General features: G+C 38.7%; 1 protein-coding gene across 2 annotated transcripts in view; it reads left to right on the top strand.

Annotated features, from left to right (window-relative positions):
• LDLRAD4 (low density lipoprotein receptor class A domain containing 4) overlaps positions 1 to 19,879 on the top strand; it is a 281,046-nt gene that overhangs the window by 100,697 nt on the left and 160,470 nt on the right. The gene's annotated exons all lie outside the window — the stretch shown is intronic.

Genomic DNA, 19,879 nt, shown 5'->3' with positions numbered 1-19,879 from the left:
GCTTGAGCTGGCTGAACTGGAGGGTTTAAATGGTAACTGTTTCACCTCAGTCCGGTGTATTTCTCTGTAGATGAATTAAAAATAATATAATGAGAAAGAGAATGCCACAATGGTGTGACTTTCTGAGGAAAGCTCCCTCTAGTGTATAGTCTGCTGGAGTTCATTTAGTGCTTTCCCTGTATGGGATGGTTTCTGATTTGAGAGGCGGGAGGAGGAAAAGAGGATGAGCAGATGATGCTGCTTTGTTTCCATGTCTGCCAGCCAGCTGAGATGCAGCAAAAAATGCATAGAAATTTAACTGTATATTGCTCTTGTTTTAGTAGGTCTAGGTAATGGATTAGTGCTACAGTGAAAACTAGTGCAAGACATTTAGTTTTCTAATATAAAATATTTGCCTTTAGAAGGAGTTTTGGCTGCAGTGGAGTGTGATTCTGTGTCCAGCTGTCTGCACCAGCACCGTGGTTTGGAGTGGTGGTGCAGCTCTGAACTGTCTCTGTTGCCTTGCTTTGATTTACAGCCTGGTTTCTGTGCGTGTCAGTGAGACGTGTCCTGAAGGAGAGGAAGCAGGAAGCTCTATTCCACATGTGCTCCAGTGTTGATGTGAGATGTGAAATCTGGGACAGCCACAGGGCTCTCCTTCCTCTGTCTAGCCAGAAGCACACTCCTAAACTCCCCACTGCTGTTCTTGTCCTTGCTGCTCTCTGTCAGTCCTCAGCTCTTCCTAGGAGTTTTTGTCACTCTTTTACTTTCCACCAAAATTCCCAATTGTGAGGATATCTGCTGTCTTCCTTAAGCAGGCTCTCTCCTTCGCTGGAAACCCTATTACTTCTAACACCCTTGCATTGCTATATTATTTTCTGTCCAGTTTTACACTCTTCTGCCACTGTGTCTGCTACCCCTTAGCTCCCAGAAGCTGGCACTGTGACCAGGGTGCTTGGGCAGGGGTGTGTCGAAAAGCTGGTAACCTCATGACTGCTGCTGGATGGAAAACACCTGGCAAGCAGAGCTGCATAAAATTCAGAGAGATGAAACTGGAGTCCCTGGAAGCCCAGGACAACAGTCAGACAGTGATGCACCCCAGCAGATTCCGACCTATTCTGGAGACTTAATAGCATGAAGATTGCTTGGTCTCCTGTAAGAAATTCTTATATTCCTTTGGAATTGCCCTTAGGTAAAGATGTTAATAAACATAGTCAAATCTTGGCAGCTGTACTAAAGAATTGTTAAACATTAAGGGGCACTAAACATTCAGGAGATTTGTAAAAGAAACAGATTGAATTATAATTCCTTTGTATGAGGAGAAAACTTCCAACTTGTATCAAATGAATATCCATATTTACTTTTTGGAGATCTTGTTCCTTATTAATTTATATTATGTACTCAGCAATAATAAACAGTGGGTAGGTATGTATTTCTCAGAGAAATTCACTGGATTGTGTTATGCTAATTTAAGAGTTGCAATAAGAATGTAATGGCAGCTGCATATGGTCGCTCCTCTGATGCTTGCTGTAGTGCTCCTTTTGTTTTGTTGGAGTGCCAGTTTAGCTGTAGGAGAGAACAATATCTGCTAGCAGCAGAGAAGGCATGGCCACATGAGAAGGGAGCTAATTTGTACAAAAAAGCTTTGATATCTGAAGACTGTGTGGTGTCAACACTGAGTCTAGACGTGCTAAGTGATTGCTGCAACAGCCAGAGTAATAATTTCTATTTACAGCTGAGTAGAGTGCTGGCAAAAGAAGCCTGGGAGGACAGTGCCTCTGTGCAGCCATGGTCAGAGTATTTCCTAAACTTCCTTTCCACTTTGCTATTTGCTTTACCTGGAAAGGTTTGCAGTTATGGCTAGGGGACATTTTGATCCTGTCTGTACGCTCATTTTACTGGCACTGATGTCAAAGATTCAATTTGATTCAGACAGTTCTTGTCCCAAGAGATGGGATCACCCAGCTTTATTATGTATTACCAAACAATAGCAAACATTTAGAGTATTTTCATTTTATGTGCTAAATACTAAATTCAGTAGATCATGTGAGTATAATAGGTTCAGGATTACAGAATGTAGAAAGGACACTGGAAGGAAAGTGCTCCTAGGCTTGATTAGGAAAGAGATGGTGGAGACAATGATGGTAAAATGCAATTTGAGTGGTAGCAGTCAGGAAAGAGTGAGCCTGTCATTCTTCAGAAGCTGAGAAAAGAGAATTTGAGAATAAAAGCAATAGTATGCAAGAAAATATATTGCATTGAGCTCATAGAAGTGATAGGCTTCTTGGGATACAAACCTGAGAAATTCTGGCAATTTTTAAAGGAAATAACTTTTGCTTTTCCAGTCAAAATAAAGAGTAAGAAAAGCCCAGATCAAAGGCATTCCAGTAAAAAAGGGTAAGAAGAGACAAATTTATATGATCTGATAATTGACGACTCATACTGAAGGTTGAAACTCAATATGTTACTGGAGATGAGTGTAAAAGAAGATGAGAAAAATGCAAGGGTCAAATCAGGTAGGCCAGTTCACAGAACAAGGTACTACTAATAAAGGGTATGATAACAAAGAAACATACTACATTCTCAGTAGTAATAAGAGGAAGACCTGGTCTCCTAGTTGATAGGGAATTACAAAATGTCAGTTAAAAAACTCATAATCTGATGGTGCAGAGAGGATAGAGTAGTTAATGTAATTTTCTGTATAATTCTTTTCCTAAAAGAGTGATCTGTAACCAAGTGTCAGGAAAAGAACTGCGACCTTTAGAAAGGTAAGAATTCCAAATAGAGCAGGAAAAGAACAGATTATAAACTAAAGAGATAGGATAATGGATGTTTTAAAACAAGATGGAGTTTATTAAATTCTCTCTTCAACATAGGGTGAAATAGCTGAAGCAATCTCTGAGCAATTAGTAGCTACACTGGAGAACATATGGAGAACAGTTTAGGTTCAAAAAGTCTGTGTGAGAACAAACACTACACCTACCTATAAACTCTTCTGGGTCCTTCCTTGTCCCTCACTGGAGTAGCTAGTTATCTTATATTCTTGGAGAAAAAAGTTTGACTCAAATAGTCAACTGAATTTTTTAATAATTAGCCTGTAGATAATAATATGATAAATGAATTTGCATGGATTTTTTTTTTCCCAGAAGGCACCTTGTCAGTGAAGCCTAATTTTCCTGTAAGTGGAGAAATATATTTTGATTTTTGGAAGTCTTTTCAGCTTCTTATAAACAAGGTGGCACAATGGGCTACAAGGTGGGTACACAGTTGGCTGGAAAGCCCTTCTCAGAATAATTACTAGTGATTCACAGTCAAACCAGAAGGATCTGTCAAGTGGGATTCTGCCCTGGATTGCCAGAAAATATTCAATATTTTAATTAATGATTTAGATGATAGAATCTGCATGCAAAATTTCCAGATGACACCAACCAGGGAGAAGATGTAAACCCTCTGAGCACAGGATTAGAATTCAAAATGAATATGATATATTGGAGAACTGATCTGAAATAAATATGATGCAGTTCATCAAGGACAAGTTCTAAATTGCAGTTCAACAGGAATAATCAGCTGTGCAAATCAAAATGTAGAATAACTGGTGAGACACCAGGTCTGCAGAAAACAAATGGGCAATTGCAAGAGCTCAGAAAATGGATATCAATCAACAATTCTATGCCATGAATATTATGCTAGAATATATGGACAGGAGTCTGCCTGCAAAATAATTTTTCCACTCTACTTGGCATTTTTGTGGCTGGTGTACTATTTCTGCTCTGAGCAGTCCTCTGTGGGCTTGTTGGAAGCATCCAGAGAAGAGCAGAATGAATGGCCAGAGGTCTAGACAACATGACTCCTGGGAACTGCAGAAAGGGTCTTTTTCAGACTAGAGCAGTGACTCTCAAACTTTCTGAAGATTTTTTTTCCCTTGATTGCCAGAAGCAGCACAGATTTGTGTCAGGGCATGTCTGATGCACTGAGGGGCATGACAAGATGTGGCTGTGACACATCCCTTCTTTGGAATGATGGTCAGAAGGACCTTCTCACCTGCTCATGAAGTTCTGAGTGCCCCTTCTGTGCTGGCCATTCCTAGTGCTGTGCCAGTGCTGGGATAACAGAGGTGGCAATTCTGGACAGCCAAGGTCTGTTTTTAAAATCAGACACTTCCTTCACTAGTGTGTGTTTTGAGTGCTTGTTTAGGAGAACAGTGTGACTCTGAAATCTGCTCTCCATCTCTGGGGAGTGTGTGGCACAGAGACATCCAGGATAATCAAAGGATAATGGGAACACTGTGGGATGGATTAGGAATCAGTCTATGAAGCCTCCTGACCTTGGAAGGTTAGCCTAGGTTCATCAGGATTTTATTAACTCCATCTCAGCACAAGCTCTGTCAGACCTGGGCTGACTCAGAGGCATTCCTGCCCTGTGACCCTCAGCACTGCTGGAGGGATTATTAGTTCTGGCACTACAGAAACCAGAATAAATAGTAAGAGGTTGCTCTGTGCAGTGGGCTGCTGCCTTTCAATCTAGCACTGACTTTTCCTGTCATCTCCTGATCCCATTCTGTCATAGCCACATATCTTCTCCCTCACACCTTTCCCCGTGAAAGTGATGGCACCCTCAAATCTTTCCATAATCCCTCGCAGCCTTATGTCTGAAAGTCATTGTCACTGAAGCTTGACCTTGGGACATATCTAGAGAGACCAGGTTACTCCCAAGGAGCAGCTTCTCAGCTTGACTGGCACTCCCACAGGCCCTGCTTTAGGAGAGAAAGAGAATTCATCTGTTAGAAGATCCTCATTCTCATAGAAACACAACTTGGTGGAGCTTCTCCAGTGTCCCCACCTCTGTGCTGTATTTCCTGGCATACAGGACTTCTACTGCATTTCTTCCTGTGTTTCATGCTGTCCCAACCTCTCTTCACCTCTTCTCCCATCAGTGCCAACATCCTCTCTCTCTGTATTGAGGCTCCTTCATCCCTCTCCATTTGTACATTTGATTTCACTTCCCTTCCAAATTCTCTACTCTTCTGGTAATCTTCCTGCTTTTCACTGCTTTCCTTCACCTTGGTTTCCAGACATTTCCCACTTCCAGACAACTAAGTGCAACGTAATTCCAGGTTGTGTAAGAGCCTCTCTCCCTCTTTTCTAGACTCGACCCTTCCTCTCTTCATCTGCCCTTCTCTGGGTCTCTCTGGCCTTTCTCCCTTTCCCATCTCTTCTACAGTGGCTTCTGCTGGTTTGTGTGGGACCTTTCTTTGCAGGAAGGCAATCTGAGAGGGTTCCATCCTGTTTGGCTTCTCTAACTGCAACTTGTTTTGCTTAACTGCCTGCATTTTGGGTGGAGATGTCTCTGGTACAGGGGTGGCAGTGCCAGAATAGGGAGCCTCCTTGAAAGGACTACATGGGAGACCAGATAAATTGCTCCAGCAGGTTGCATATGACCTAGTTGGCCATTATGCATTTAGGGAGTGGGAGAGTGAGGGAAGATGTGATAACCATTTAAAAATTATGGAAATCTCATGTAAAGAGTAAAGTAATAGAAACTGTTTTCCAGTTCTGCTGGGGATAGAGCACAAAGTAACAGTCAAGCTTACTGTAGTGGAGAGATTGAGGTTAGACATTAGGAAAATCTTTCTAATGGTAAGGATAGTTAAGGACTGCAGCTGATTGCCTAGGGAGGTTGCAAAGCCTCTGTCACTGAAGGTTTTTAAGAACAAGTTAGACAAATATCTGTCAGAAATGGTTTATGTATAGTTGATTTTGCCCTGGGGCAGGGGAATGGACTTCATGAGAGAACTTCCAGCCTTACTTTTCTGTAGAAATGATGCTCTTATTGCTGGTTCCCTGGATAATAAATGTACATTTTTAAAGTTAGTAACCCACCTGTACTACTCTATCATCTCAGTGTTTAAGTAGATTCTGTTGAACTCTTGGAATAATTGATAAAAAATAGATTAGGAGTCGTGGGTGTTATAAAGTATTAACTCTCCTTTTGCTGGAATATTACTCCATTGCTTTCCTTATAGCTTGGCCTTGTTTAGATGTCTTATTTTTGGGGGTGCGACATGTTTCTGTGTCTGTGCAACTTGTATAGAAATATTTTCATGTTACAGAAATGCTGCATCCATTCTTCCATTTCACAGTATGCAAGTATTTTAAGAAACACTTTTGCCACTCTTATATAGTAAGCATATTTAAAAGGTAATTTTAAAGAATAACCAAAAATAGGGCAAAGCCAAATCAACAATCCCCTGAGGTTGTTTTCTTTATTCTGAGCAAAACTGATCTGTAACTGGTATATCTGCTGCTGAATGTAGCCTTCTTCCTCAGAATTATAATTGAGGCTCAATGCAAAATAGAAAAACAGGTTTGAAATGTCTTATATTAAGTATATAGTGTAATTAATATTGAAAACAGTTGAAAATTAATTTATACATTAATACAGATCTCCCACATTGCTGCTGTCATTATTTGCATGATTTTCAAGTACAGATAAACATTTAATTTAAAAATCCAGCTTGAATAGTAGCAAGAATTCTCACCCCTCTCTGTTCCCATTTTGTTTTCATCTGCTTCATGAAACTGGTCTGGCTTTACTAAAATGTCTGCAATTTTCTTAACAATTGCATTCTTATTTTATGAATTTTCAAGGTTACTGTGTCACTCACTGACAACTCTGACTGTCTCTTAGTTCTTGTGAGAAACAGATTGCTTTTTTGCAATGCCCCTTACTCAGCACACAGATAGCAACAGATCACATTCCATTGTATTCCTTAGGTATTTTACTTAGGGTAAGCAATTTTTGGAGTACAGATAGTATTCTCAGCAAAAGTACCTGGAAGAAGATATAACTGTGGTCTCTAAGAGTTTGCCATCTAAATATGTTACATTCAGTAGCATTCAGCAGTACTTTAAGTATACTATTGCATTGTTTGGAAGTCTCCTCTTCAGGGTTACAAACTTTATTAGAATTACAGAAGAGTGTGAAACTGTGAAAATGGATTTGAGAGCACTGTTGCCACCTGAGAGTGATAGCTTTTACTCACAACATAATTCTTCCCTTGTCCTCATGATCAGTGATTAAAGCTAGAATGCTTTCTGCTTTAGGTTTTTCCTCAAGCCTAGAAGGCTGGCTTTTAAGTTTTGATCCCAAACTTTATGTAGGTGAAAATGTTTTCTTCCTTGTTTCCTTTCACCTCAAGAAATTCTCCTCCAAATGTTTGGTTGGAGAACTGCTTAATCTCCAGCTGGCCAGATGCTGCCTTTTCTTCTCGAATTGTGGCAGTCCTTATGGAAACAGAAGGACATATCACACAGGCCAAGGATTTCACATTTTAAATGCTTCTCCTTTCAAATTTATATTTAACTGGGGTAAAAGACCCCCTTCCCTGTTTGCTTGTTTCAGTGAAGTACTGCATCCTTTTCCACTTGCTAATGGGGACAAATTGGGTGCCAGTCACTACCAGAAGGTAGTGCCATGTGAAGCCACCTGGAGCTCAATGAACAGCAGTCAAAAAAAGGCAGAAAAGAAGCCAATGAAGACTCCAGAGGAAGTGCAGTGGTGTGGTGCCCTGTGAAGCAATTTAAGGGTCCCTGGACTTGGAAAAGGATTCTCCACGGTCCTGGAATCGCAGACTACTCTATAATATAACACCATTCATATCAAGCAACATCCTACTTACTCTGGGAATATTTAAAAAAATATTTTAAATTAAATTTTCATTAATTGTTGATTTAATTTAAATTCCATTTAGATGTCCTTTAATTTTCAGTCTAGATGTAGTTTTGGGTAAATGTGTGTGGGCCACTTGTTCTGACAATCCAGAGCCAAATGAAAAGCAGTGGTTTGGGCACAGCAGAGCAAAAGAAGGTTCAAATTGAGAGAAATATCTTGGCCAATGCTATTACTAAAATTATTTTATGAAGTAGTGTATTGCTGGAAATGGCAAACTTCTTCCCAAAGTGGGAGGAAATGCTCCAGCATGTTCAGGGAGGATGTTAAGCCTGGAACCTTACCTTAGATAACCACTTTTAGTAAATTATATTCAGCTGTAGCATTGCTGTAGCATTTGCAAAGCTGATGGTTCTTTGGAAATGCCCATCTGCCATTTCTTATTTCTTAATAGTACATGTCACAGTACATGCCTTTGTGTGGTACAACTTAGTCAGCCAAATGGCCAATTCCAGACTGAATATGACAATAAATTTAGCTGTAAATATGCTATGTTTCAGTGCTTAATCATAATAAAAAGGCAGACTTTTTGAAAGGACAAAATGCATGCATTGTCCCTCAAGTAAAACTCAAAAATTAAAAATTGAAAAAGTGGTGAAAATTGATTGTTAAATTGGCGTGTATGCTTTCTGTGCTTTCTGTTAATTCCTTCTAATTAATTAGGTGGGCTGCCTTTTTTTTTTTTTTTTTTTTTTTTTTTTTTTTTTTTTTAGGGGAAAAGAGGCAGTCTGGCTGTGCCCATGGGTGGCTGAGTGTATTTTTACTGCTGAAAAAGCCTTTTACCATTTTCTGCTGGTTGTCTCCAGCAGTGGGAGTGGGGCTGCCTCCTTGTCTTGGAGCACCAGTGTGAGGCAGGCTAGAAATGCATTTTGTTACAGATTTAAGAGTGCTAAAAGAGGAAGCCTAGGCCCCAAATCAGTGCAAAGTGCTTGTTGGAAGCTGAGATACAGCAGCTAATTGGAAACATAAATGTTGTTAGAAAAAAAACTCATTTTATTCATGAAAAAATGATGCAGAATATACCCATGCACTTGTCTTGAGGTGAGGTGAAGTTTTGGTCTAATGTTTTGTTGTTTGATTTTTCTGTAATGTCAAGCAGGCCCATTTGACTTGATATTCCCTCAGTTTTCTTTTACTGCCAAAAAAATTACTAGGGATTAGTGTTATGTTTATTTGCTCTGTGCTGTAGTAATGCCTTTACAAACCAGAGACTGCAGTCTGCTTAAACAGAGAAGTGAAAGTTGACATTACAGGATAAATGTGATGGAAAAGCCTAAAAGTTACTGAGGAGAAGGTAATACTCTGTATACAGATTAAATGCTACATTCACGTATCTGATATTTACAATTTATTTATTTATTTATTTATTTATTTATTTTGCTTTTTAGCTAAAGAAGCCAGGAGTGATGGGTGCTAACTTTGTGCTAGGCCTTTTTTTGTTGCTGTTTGGTTTGGGTTTTATGGATGAGCCTTTCTATGAATGTGTGTGTTCCGGTGCCTGTATCAGCTGCACCTCTCATCCTGGGCCTTGGCTTTCTTAGCACAAGCACTTCATTAGGGAGCAGCATGGATCCACCCCAGACGTGCACCCCACGCTGTGCCTCTCCCAGCTTTTCTCCCTGCGGGCTGCCCAACCTCTGCTCCAAAACCTTTCTAGAGGGATACTCACACCCTTTTTAATTTCTACTCAGCCCTCGGCAACAGTGAATAACCAAAATGTTCAGTTTCTAGTAAGAGCATTATTTGATAATATGGTGTAGCCTTCAAGCCCTTACAGCCTCTTGCAAACACCCAAAGACACTCTTTTCCCTGTGAGAATACAACACCATGATTTAGCTGTAATAACAATGCTGATTTCTGAGATCCATCTTTTCCAAGGCAGTGCTTGTGCTGATTTTTCAGCTAAGGGGGCTTCAAGCAGGAAGGCTTGAAGTATCTGGAGCCCAGGGTCTTGAGTTTGATAGCAAACCAAAATTCCTCTGTATCATAGTTGAATCCTTTCCACTATAATTTATTATGATCATCCCACTATTATTTGCTTATGAAACTTACCCAGTAGTTTGGTCTGCTGAATCCTTAAACTTTGAAAGCCAGGAAGATGAGTTTCCCAGGTGTTTAAGGAGATGCATCAGAATGTGGATGGTAAGTTAGAGCACTCTCCCCGTTCTTCACAGCCACAGGTCTGTCTCCATGCTCTCTCTCATGCCAGCATTAACAAATTGTTAGCAATGGAGAACAGATTGAGAAATACGTATTTCATATATTGTGGCGTTTGATTTTTTCCCTTAAAAATTTCTATCCTGTTGTGTTCTTAGCTTTCTCACTTTCTTCACAAGATAGTCACTACTTCTGATTTAAAGGCAAGAGTAGAGGAAGCTTTGTTTGAGTTGTGAGGAGTTAACAGTGAAGAGTTTTCTTTATGAAAACGCCCAAGAAGAATCCTACTCTACAGCCAGCATCTAAGCAGCACCTTCAATCCATGCCTCTGAGGATAAACTTGTCTCTGCTGGCTGACAGTGCTGGATGCCTGTGTTGTAGGTGTACATATACTGAGGTGGTGGTAGGTAGACTCAGGGCAAAGTAATGGCTTCAGAAAAGCCTGGAAGACTGGCTTGCATATGAATTGTTTAAGAATTGTCTGTTTATCCTGGAGGCTCAGACTATACAAACCAGTAATTTATACTGGCTGAAGATGGATTCACAGCCTGGCTGTGCACTCAGTCAGTCCTTGATTTAAACGAAAAGATTGGAATTTGGGCATGAGTCTCCATTTTTTCTCTTTCTGATCTTTATTATTCTTGATTTGTTTATCTCAAAAGAAATACTTTCAGGATAATGTCTGCTTCCAGTTGCTCTGAGCAAGAATTTGAAGAGACACATGACCTGCCACAACAATGCTAAAGTTCAGAAAAACCTCACTCTTCTTAACTCAGGAAGTAGGTGACATCTGTAAACTGAAGATACTTTTTTTTTTCTGTAGCAATCATAACCTTTGTGCCCAAACTACTGCTCTTTATATAAATTGTTGGACAGTTTCTGCCTAATAAGAGAAAAAGGGACAAGCCCAAACAAGAAAGGCAACAGGTATGGTTCTTGAAGATGTTTTTATTCAGTGCCTTCTCTAGTGTATGCATGGAAAAAGTGCCATAGCATTGACTTAGTGGCTTTCAAGTATGTCATTGCTTTAAAGCCATATTATTCTACTTTTTGAGATAAACAAGGTAATGTTCTCTCAGGCACGACTCCTGCTTGTAGGGATCAGTGTTGTACCAAAGAACCTTCAGCTGAAATGTGGACCCTGCTGTGCCAAAATGACGGACAGCTCTCTTTAAAACCTTGGCATCTAAAAAAGACAAGATAGAAGCAGATAGAAAAAGTATTGCTGTGCAGTGTTTGCAGACAGGCAACTGAGACACTGATGCAGTATTGATGTCAGGTGAATCGGGAACTCTGCAGACCTGAGGACTGAAACTGCAGCCTCCGAATGTAAACGCAGTATGAAGAGTGAGGTTGTAACAGAAAGTACTAATGTACCATATGCACTATTTTATCTTATTTCCTCTGTTGTATTTTTGTACTTTTTACCTGCTACCATGAGGAGAAGAATGTAAGCTAGTAAGATTTCTTATGGAAACTGCAGGCCTGCTTTATGCCAGTAGTACTGGAAAGAAGTTCTCTGAAGAAGAATTACAGCTGCCCATAAAATATGTGACACAAACAACCCTTCTCATTTGCAAGTATTAATTGTGCGTTGGGAAGAAGGGGGTGCTGGGATACCAGACTGCTCAAAGTATATGGGGTATTACTAAAAGGCTTTAAAAAACCCTGTCATTGAATTGCCAACTACAGAGTAGGATTATTGAATTATGAGAACAAAATTTAGTGAGGTGAATACAAATAAAGATGTCCATATGAGTGTCACTTCTATTTCAAAGGTCTTTAAAATGCAAAATATAATTTTATTAATGTAATGCAGGTGGGTTCATCGGTTTGTTGCTTTATGCATTTACAGATCAGACTTGATGTAATATCTTAAGAAATAATTTGAAGAGCCTCAAAAAGTCCTGGGTTTTATGTGACTTGCTTTATCCAAAGGACGAAAAGGCAAACTTTGTGGAAAAATTCTGTTTCATACTACAACTAGAGGTCTGTTTGAAAGGCAAACAAACAAGATGCCAAACTCCACAAGTATTCAGGCATATGAGCTCTTCAGCTCCAGGAAATCTCTTGATAAGCATTCAAGAGATTCTTCAGTTTGCTAAGGGACATCTCTGCTACATAAACAAAATAGCATTAAAATGAGAAATGGACAAGCAACAAGGAGAAAATTCTCATGGAAGTAAAATCAGCTGTTGCTATATTAGCATTTTGCTTTCAATTAGTATTGTGATTGTGAACAAAATCCCCCAGTTGCCCCCATTCATGGCACTGTGGTTCAGCCCACAAGACAGCTTTGTTGTTACCAGAGTAGATGGTAGCCTCCTGCTAACAGGAGTTTGGAGAAAGTGGAATTGCTTTTTTCCAGCTGTGACCTTATGAAGAGGCAATGGGATGCTGGATATGTTAATGTGGGATAGAAGGTAAGAAGTGAGACCTAGGGACAATATCTAAAACTGAACTGGATTTGTGGAATACCATCCTGAATGAAATACGTGCCTGAGCCCGCCAGCTGGATATAGTGCTCTTGGAGAGGCAGAACAACAGCAAAGCCTGACTTGTGATGGCTGCAGAAGGTAAAGCTGACAATAAAATTAGATGTGTGCAGTGGTTAAGGTGATTCTTTTAACAGTGATTGCTGTCATTTCAACCACACTGAAGTTCTGCCAACACTGGATTAGAAAAATACTTGTACAGAGAACAAACTTAAATACTTAAATACTTGCACAACGAACAATCTCTGGAAATCTTATCCCTGTAGTGACAGTCTTGAAACAGTTTCAACTGGGAAAGAGCTGCATTCATTTTTGGGAAGAGTGTCAGAAGTCTAGTGTGTTCATTCTTAGTTTTTATGTTCTTAAATATAGAGCCACAGTCTAAAAGTTAGATCAATGTGAGACTGTGTAGACGTTACATGATGCCAAGCAATGAGTTCCCAGATATTTATAAATAAACTCTTGGTGCGCTCCCATTTTCCTGTCTCTCATCTTTACTATTATCCCACACACTTGCCCCAGGCTTTCTGTACTATTTATAGGGATGGTAGTAGTAATTCCCTTTTCCTGAATATTATTCTTGAAGAAAGTAGATCAATTATGCAGTATAACGCTGGTTAGGTTACACCTAATAGCTATAGCTGTTAACCTCTCATGTTCATTTTACTTTTGTGTTAGTAATGAATCGTTAAATTGAGTGCAGCAATAATCCTTGAGATATAAAAATAGAATTAATTTTACAAAGGCATTCCAAAGTGAATTCTTTTATTGATTAATATTATGTAATACTGTCAATATCTTCTGACTGTTACGAGGTTTCCAAAGTGCAACTTAAACTGTGAGTGTGATGTGTAGAATATCTGCAGACCCTTATCCTTTATTGTACTTGAATCTTTCAAGACTATTCTTCAGAATTTAGAAATGAAATAAAGAACAATGTAGTTTTTGTGTAAATAGTATGAGAGATGCCATTTTAATGAAACTTGAGCAGTTTTTAAGAACACTTAGTTTTGCTAAATGTGTCTACCAGAAGAGACAAAATTGAATAATATGTCAATTTAGAAAAGAGTATTTCAAGTTTCATAGTGTTATAAAGATTCAGATATATAGGGGAAGATACATTACTGCTCTGGTCCACTGTGGAAATGTATTGTCTCACCACTGTGCAGATGTTCTAACATAGTGAGAATATTCTTACCTGCCACTAATACCATTGTTGGTTAAGAATGACTGAATAGTTCAGTGTGAAGTGAGACAATAATCCTTCCCTACTTACTTTAAGTTTGTTCTGCAGCTTGGTTGAAATAATGCTAATTAATAATACTGTTAGGTTTTTCTTCTTTCTTCTGTGAAGTTTTACAACAGAAGTTGTAAAACTTCTCAAGACCTTATTTGGGTTATAGCATCACTTAATAGATTTCTGTATTCTGAACAAGTAATAATCAATTAAGTTTAGCTGTCTGAGTTTGTATATTAGAAAGAATTACAGAGAATTACAGAGAATTCAAACTGCACCTTAAAATAGCAAATAGTTTTATATTAAAACAAGAAATTAAAAGAATAAAAATTGAAGGAACAAAGACTAAAATAAAGGTGATTGGAAAAGTTATGACAATTGTCATGCTGGAGATAGGAAATAACTTTGGATTTTGGTTCACAGTAGTAACAGTTGCTTTATTTCAGTGTGATTTCTCTGGGGGGGAAAAAAAAAGAGTTTTACTTCCTAAGATGGTGTAATTGCAAATTGAAATTTACAGTGGTTACTTTCTTAATGGCAGTGTGTCTTCTGACTGACTGTTGTAGGTGTCATGAAGAGTAAATTGCACATGAATTTAGAGTTTAGATATTGATATTAGCAGGTGTGTGGCTGCATAATGTGTCAAATGAAATGTTCATTCTTAGATTTATTCTGCTGGACTTTGTTGTTAGATATCTAGAGATTCAGTTTCCCCATAATGACTTAGGCTGACTTTGGAAGACATTGCAAGTCTGATGATCTCATGGGTATTCTTGTTACTGAGAAGAGCTGTTCCATTTGCTGTGAAATAAATTATGTGAAGCTATACATCCCTATATCAGTTCTTTCTACAAGGCATAAATTATAGGAGGTGGTAGTTTCTTTTATTAGACCATCTGATTTAGTTGGAGAAAATAGATAATCTAAGTTCATTGCAACTCCTTCTTAAGGTCTTTTGAGGAAGATCCTGAATGACAGGTCTGCAAGCTCCAAACATGGCCTGTTTTTTTCCACTTGTATCTGTTGATCAATTAAAAGATAATCTGTCTCTTTATAAAGCTTACCTTGATTAAACTGCCATGTCTACAATAAACCACAGCTTAGTAATTTCAGCCTTTGCCATTCAGGACACATATCCTTATTTGCTTTGAAGTGCCTGAATTAAAGTTACTTTCAGCCATTTTCCTTTGTTCTCCCTTCACATTTTCTCACTCTGGGTATAGCCAGAAGGGCTGACTCTTTACCTAAGCTCAAATCAAGTTGTGCTAAAAACCTGATGAAGCAGTTGAGCCTGTGATTTGCTTTTCAGTTTTTTTGTGTTGTTCCCATCCCTCAGACTTCACTACAGACCTTATTGGTAGCCAAAGTATTTGTTTTGTGGCCTGTCATATGTGATAACAAGCAGTCTATTTAAAGCTTGGTTTCATGCTCCTCAGTCAAATCACCTTGGCTTCAGGAACACACCACACAGCTTTGCGACCTTGCAAGGGGAATTTTCCTAGAGCAGGTTAGTCACTTTCTTCTTTGTAGCATTTGCAGTTTTCTGTCAGTCTGAATGTTCCTCCTACTTTCTGATCCCTGGCTCCTCTCAGAACTCTGCCTACATTCCACTTGTACATTCCTTTGCCTCAGGAAGATTTTTTTGGGACCAATAGAAGGGCACACAAGGGATTCAATACATGGACCAGAAGTTCCCTGGCAGCTGTCCTGTGCATGTGCCTCATTTCTCACCCTCTTCCCGGTGATTGTTCCAAAGGAGAAGAGCCTTTGGATAAAACTCACCATCTCCTCTCAGGAGTGTGTGTGGTCCAGCTGGTAGCTTGGGAGCCTGACTCTGTGTTTTTCCCTCTTCCCCGTGGAGAGGGAGCAGCGGTCAAACAGGGGACTCTACTGGAAGCCATCACAACCCTCTTGTTCCAGCTTACAGCCTGAGAGATTGACTTCTGCTGGCTTCAGTGGTCTTGCCACGACCTGGCCAAGCCGTCTGTAGCGGTTTCTGTGGATGAGCTATGCTAAGGAGTAAGTGATTGAAAGATCCCTTCTAGACTGGTGGGCGTGTGTGTGTGTGTGTTGAGTTACAACACATTTTGAGAAAGAGCAAAATTTTAATCTTTTTTTAAGGCTACTGTTTCTCATCCTCTAGGAGAGATGATCATGTGTAAGGAGCCTTCTTACAAAATTGGGATTTGTGAGCTTTCATTAGAAGCTTTCTGCCATCAGACTGTCTAAAGGGCTCTGCTCATGCTATCTAACACTTTCCCTTGTGCAGCAGCAAGGTATGCAAGTATTTGTGATTCAAATGTGTGTAAAGTGATGAAAACTTAGCACCAGAAGGAGCAGAAATGGGTTGTGGTTCTTGAAATACTAGATTCTGGGCTTTGACATCATGTATTACTCTTTAGCTTAATTTTTTTTAAAAAAGGGTACATGGAGAGCCATGAACCATCATGGAAGATGGTTTTGTTGTTGGTGGCTTTTTGCAACTACTTAAGCACATTTGGCATTTAAAATTTTCTTAAATTTGCCCCATAAAACTAAATTTTTCTAGGAAAGAAAGTTTTAATGCTAAAATAGTTTTTTTGGTTTCTGTAGTAACTTTTTACTTTTATTATTGAAGCAGTAGTCTGAAACCTTGGAAAATTTTCTGAAACTAGAGTTTTACAGCAAGCATATAGTAGATTTTATATTTCATGAGGAAGGAAGGAGATACCTAAAAAATCTAGAAATATCAATTATAAGGAAGACACATCTAAGGTGCTAAGTGCAGATAGACTGGGAACTTCTAAGAAACCTAAAATTTACCTTTCTGATTAATTTTACATCTAATAATTTATGACATTGTCAAATAATATGCTAATATCAATGATAGGCTTTTCTTAAATATTTAAAAAGTTTGCTTTTCACAGAGTGCAGTGGAGGCAGTTTCTCTCTATAGAATATGCATTATTTCTATCATGCCAAAAAGCCAGCCATGGCAATTCCACAGCTCACAAAATATTTTGACTTTTGCCTTTTCTTTATATTTGGCACTGATTTATGTGTGCATATAATTCCTTAAAAAAACAGTTGTGAATATTTTAATGATTGAATTAGTTTTAATTCTGAAGGACCAGTGTCTGTTGGTTGTCTGTGGTAAGAAGGGAAGAAAAACACATACGTGAAGCTCACTTTCAGAAGTTAACTGGCACTGGCAGCAAAACTATGGTTGTATCAATATTAGATTAGACTGAAAATTGTATATTATAAAGGTGTTTTCTGCATGGCAGGAGAAAGTAGGGAAATCACTGGATGCAATATGGAGGGGAAGCTGGCATGCAAATGAGGCTGTCTCCTTTTGCCCTGCAGCTAATGTAGCATGCATCAGGACTTTGCATACTGCACAAGGTGTTGTCCTTCAGTACTGAATCTGCCAGCTCAGTAAATCCCAACATGCTTAATTATCCTGTTCATTTTTCTGGAATAGGAGAACTGGGAGAAGCACCTGGGTTTTTCATGTGCTGCAAGTACATCTGCACGACTGCTACTGCAGAGGAGACTCCTTTCCATCAGCACTGGGCACTCCTTGTTCACTGGAGTTGGGGGTGTCAATAGGGTATAGGGCTGCATGCAGTCACAGAAAAGTATGGCCCCTGTTTTGAGGTGTAGTCCTATATCCTGTTGAAATTCCTGTTATGATCCTATAGCTGTCCGGTTGAAATTGGGCTCTTGAGAAGAGTTTTATCATGACTGAGTTTGTGACACAGTGTCAAAGGAAAGTGAACTTGAGCCCTTGGCCCATTGGTACTAATGGCTGAACTGGCAATAAAATAAAATGGCTGTTCAGGTTTTAGTAGCAGTTAAGAAAAGAATTACTGGTCCCTGTTCATCTGTAGTTCTTCTTAAAATTATCCTTCCCTAAGATACTGGGGAGTGGAATAATGAACCAAGGCAAGGAATAAAACAAAGACAATCTGTATTAGATTCAGTTGTCCACTAATTGTGCTTTTATTTTTATTCCTGTTCAAAACCTTTTTCAGGTTCAGCAGAAATTTCTGAGCAGATATTTCAAACCTTCACACCTTTCTCATAAATTAGTAATTTAACATTGCAATAATTTTTTATGTTCTGAACTGTCCCAGATCTATCATGAAATGATGGCTGTCTCAGACAGGCCCAATTTCATGGCCTCCAGGGTGGAGAGGTGACAGGGTCATGGACAACTGACATAGACTGTGATGCACGGTATTTTAGACAGAGCTTATGGCAGCTTTCCGTCCTTAGGATGCCTCATATACCCTACTAGTATTTGTGTCCTTCATACAGAGGTAAAGCATTTTCATATTTCTGACTACTTCAATTTGAAATATTTAGGGGAGATGTCACTGGGGACAAAGACATTGTTGTATATTGGTGCAAGAAATTTCTACTCATTCTTCCTCTTTGAAATCCTGATCTTTGTAGACTTCTAGTGAAGTTCTGCTTTATTGTTGCCTTTACTGAGAACAGAGATTAGATCCTGGGAAGCAAGAATATGGGTTAGTCTTCTAAGAGTATATTGCTCAGGGTTTCTTCTTCAGGTGTTTTATCTGCCTCAGGAAATGAAAGAGAAACAAGGTAAAGCTCCACTGATCACGGCAGCAGTGCTAGTTATGTATTGATGTAATTGTTCTCTATAGATGGCTGAAAAGAGATGCTCGAAACTATGTCTGAACAAAAACAAAAGTGGCTTGTTATGCTAGATGGGACATAAAACTGTTTTGGTTTACTTTGTCTTTAGAGATAAATGTTTGGGTTAAATGGAAGTGAGCAAGAGCATTATATCTCGCCTTATAGCTGTCTGGGTGGCCCAACTGAAACAGTTTCCATTGAGAAAATCTGTACAGACAACAGACATTTATTAATAGTTGATGAGATTAAAAAAAACTAATGGAACTAGAAAATTATTAAAATTATTAATAAATAGAGATTCTCCTTTACACTGAGACACATGGTAATGTTGCTCAGTTTGCCTCATTATTTTCCTTCTTACAGTCATCATGAGCTTTATGTCTACATCATTTCCAGCAGCAGGTAGTGGCATCATCACCACAATTGTTATTATTGTTATTGTTATTCCTGTTATTACAGCTCTAGGTATGCTGGGAAGATCCAAGCAGCTTGCCCAGCGTCATGCAGAAACTGCAGCTAAGAAAAGAATCGTAACATTTTTGTTTCAAGATCTTACAAAACCTTCAGTGAGTTTACTGAAAGAAATATTTCTGGAACTATTAGTTAAGACAGCATAATAGTTCTCCCCCTGGATCTTTTGGTACACAGTGTTATGCATTCCTTTCCTGCTGTTCCATGTTCTTTACAGGACTTGAGTCTTGCACACTTTGCAAATCTAATAGTGCAGGACTGCAAGAAGCTCCCTTGTACAGCAGCCAGCAAATCTCTTTTCTCCTGAATATTATATGAAAATAATTCAGGTCAGTCTTCTTGTTTGGCCTGCTGGTTTTGTATGCAGACATCAAGTATTAAAACGGAAGCTGGGAAATTGTAGTACAGTCTGGCAGGACTATTCCATGTGTTTTTGGAACATGCTTTTGCAACCTGCATTGCCTAATCACATCATACATTATATAATATGTTGTTGATACATGGATTCAAAATCAGTTGATACTGTGTTTAAAATAAAAAAAGTATTTCCTATTGACTCATAGAAATTTCCATACAAAGCAAGCCAATGCTTTTTTATGATGGTTCTGCATTGAGATTTTGAACTCTACGTTGTCCTTGCATTTAAGAAGCATGAAATAATTCACAGGCTGAGTACTTTGTAAAGGAATCTCCAGGTCAATACATCCTAGGCCAGATTTTGCTTCAAATCTTTGCCTACAATGCCTATTCTTTGTTTTACCTGTTAGATATATTCATATGAAAGTATATGTCTCTTTATATAATAGTACATGAATCAAAAGTGAACTTTGTAAGGAAAGAATATGTAAAGATTGGATTTTTTTGTTCTTTGGTTTTATTTCTTTGCAATGTACTTGCTTATATATTGTAAAAAAGGAAATTAATTTAAAAGAAAAGAACACTGATAAGATTCTTTTTAAAATCAGGTTATTCTTTTCTTGTTTTGCTGTTGATATGTGGCTTGAGAGAGAAAAATTATTTAGAAGACACTTGGAGAAATCTTTATGCAAAACACAAGATGTAGGCTGCTGATTGCTAGGCATGTGATATAAATAAGCTTTAAGTGAAATAAATATGTGAAGCCCCATTAAAGTTGAAGATATTATCTAGAGAGTTTTAAAGTGAT

The sequence above is a fragment of the Lonchura striata genome, chromosome 2 (assembly GCF_050655825.1).
Source record: "Lonchura striata isolate lonStrDom1 chromosome 2, ASM5065582v1, whole genome shotgun sequence".
NCBI lineage: Eukaryota > Metazoa > Chordata > Aves > Passeriformes > Estrildidae > Lonchura > Lonchura striata.
Note: the sequence above shows the minus strand (reverse complement) of the source record. Positions and strands in the feature narration are given on the sequence as shown.